We start from the raw sequence: 2,295 nt of genomic DNA, 5'->3' as shown, positions 1-2,295 counted from the left end.
GTGGATTACATTGATGGATTTCTGTATATTGAACAATCCCTGCATCCCTGAGATGAAGCCTACATGATCCTGGTGAATGATAGCTTTAATGTATTCTTGAAGTCAGTTGGCAAGAACTTTATTTTGTTTTATTGAATCAATATTCATAAGGGAAATTGGCCTGAAGTGCTCTTTGTTGGATCTTTTTATGGCTTTGGTATCAGCACAATTGTGGCTTCATAAAATGAGTTGGGTAGTGTTCCTTCTGTTTCTATTTTGTGGAATAGTTTGAAGAGTATTGGTGTTAGGTCTTCTTTGAAGGTCTGTCTGATAAAATTCTGCACTAAAACCATCTGGATCTGTGCTTTTATTGATTGGAAGACTTTCAATGACCACTTAAATTTCTTTTGGTGTTATGGGACTGTTTAGATGGTCTATTTGATCCTGATGTAATTTAGGTATTTGGCATCTGTCTAGGAAATTATCCATTTCCTCCAGATTCTCCAGTTGTGTTGAATATAGGCTTTTGTAGCAGGATCTGATGATTTTTTGAATTTCCTCAGTTTCTGTTATTTCTTCTCGCTTTTCCTTCCTGATTTTGTTAAGTTGGATACTGTCTCTGTGTCCTCTGGTTAGTGTGGCTAAAGGTTTGCCAATCTTGCTTATTTTCTCAAAGAACCAGCTCCTGGTTTTGTTAATTCTTTGTTTAGTTCTTGTTTCAACTTGGTTGATTTCAGCCCTGAGTTTGATGATATCCTAACTTCCACTCTCTTGGGTATATTAGCTTTTTTCTGTTCCTGAGCTTTCAAGTGTGCTGTTAAGCTGCTCGTGTATGTTCTCTCTAGTTTCTTTTTGGAGGCACCCAGGGCTATGAGTTTTCCTCTTAGCACCGCTTTCATTATGTCCTATAAGTTTGGGTATGTTGTGCTTTCAATTTTATTAAATTCTAAAAAGGTTTTAATTTCTTTTCTTATTTCTTCCTTGACCAAGTTACAATTGACTAGAGCATTGTTCAGCTTCCATGTGTATGTGAGCTTTCTGCTGTTTTTGTTGCTATTGAAGACCACCCTTACTCCATTGTACAGAGCCATATTGGGGTGTCATGCCACTTGATAGGGACTCTACATTGATCAAGGTGAATGCCCTCTCCCAGAATTTGTTGAGCAGGTATTCCTGTGCTATTCAGGATCCTCCTCCACCTAAGGTGGAGCACTCAGAGTGAAGGTGAAGTTCATTGTTCCTCCAGGTCTATGAATTCCTGAATTAATCAGGTGACTTACACAACTGCCTGAGCAGTGGAGCCAAGAACTGCCAGAAGACTTCCCAGGAACTCAGCCAGGAGTCTGGGGGGAGGGGCTTGCCCAAAATGTAAAATGGTCTGACCTCCATTAAACTTGGTGCCTCAATTGGTAGACAATTATGCTGGCCCTCATTATTTTCGCTGTTACCCACTATCCATTCCTCAGTTTCTGTTCCAGGGACCTAGTTTGTAGTCACTACAGAATGCAACACTCCATAGTGATCTAAGAGGAGGTGTGGGATTACTTTTATTTTCTTATATCTGTTGAGGTCTGTTTTGTGCCCTGGTCAATTTTGAAGAAGGTACCATGAGGTGCTGAGAAGAAGGTATATCCTTTTGATTTAGGATGGAATGCTCTCTCTATATATATCTGTTCAATCCAGTTGCTCCAAAACTTCAATTACTTTCACCCTGTCTCTTTTTAATTTGTGCTTCCCTGATCTGTCCATTGAGGAGAGTGGAGTGCTGATGTCACCCATAATTATTGTATGAGGTTCAATGTGTGCTTTGAGCTTTAGTAAAGAATTTTTATGAATGTGGTGCCTTTGTGTTTAGAGAATTGTTCAGAATTGACCGTTCTTCTTGGTGGAATTTTCCTATGATGAGTATGAAGGGTCCTTCAGCATCTTTTTTTGATGAATCTTAGTTTGAAAAGCAATTTTATATAAATTTATAATGGCTAATCCAGCTTCTTTCCTGTGACTATTTGCTTGGAAAATTGTTTACCAGCCTTTTACTCTGAGGTAGTGTTTGTGTTTGATACTGAGGTGAATTTCCTGTATACAGCAAAATTCTGGGTCCTGTTTAAGTATCCTGTCCATTAGTCTATGTCTTTTTATTGGAGAATTGATTCCGTTGATGCTAAGAGATAATGAATTAGTGATGGTTGCTTCCTTTCATTTTTGATGCTATTTTCATGTTTGAGTTACCTTCTTTTGGGTTTGTTGAAAAAAGATTACTGTCTTGCTTTTTCTATGGTGTAGTTGCACTCCTTGTATTGGTGTTTTCCATTTATC

The sequence above is a fragment of the Apodemus sylvaticus genome, chromosome 9 (genome assembly GCF_947179515.1).
Source record: "Apodemus sylvaticus chromosome 9, mApoSyl1.1, whole genome shotgun sequence".
Lineage (NCBI taxonomy): Eukaryota > Metazoa > Chordata > Mammalia > Rodentia > Muridae > Apodemus > Apodemus sylvaticus.
Note: the sequence above shows the minus strand (reverse complement) of the source record.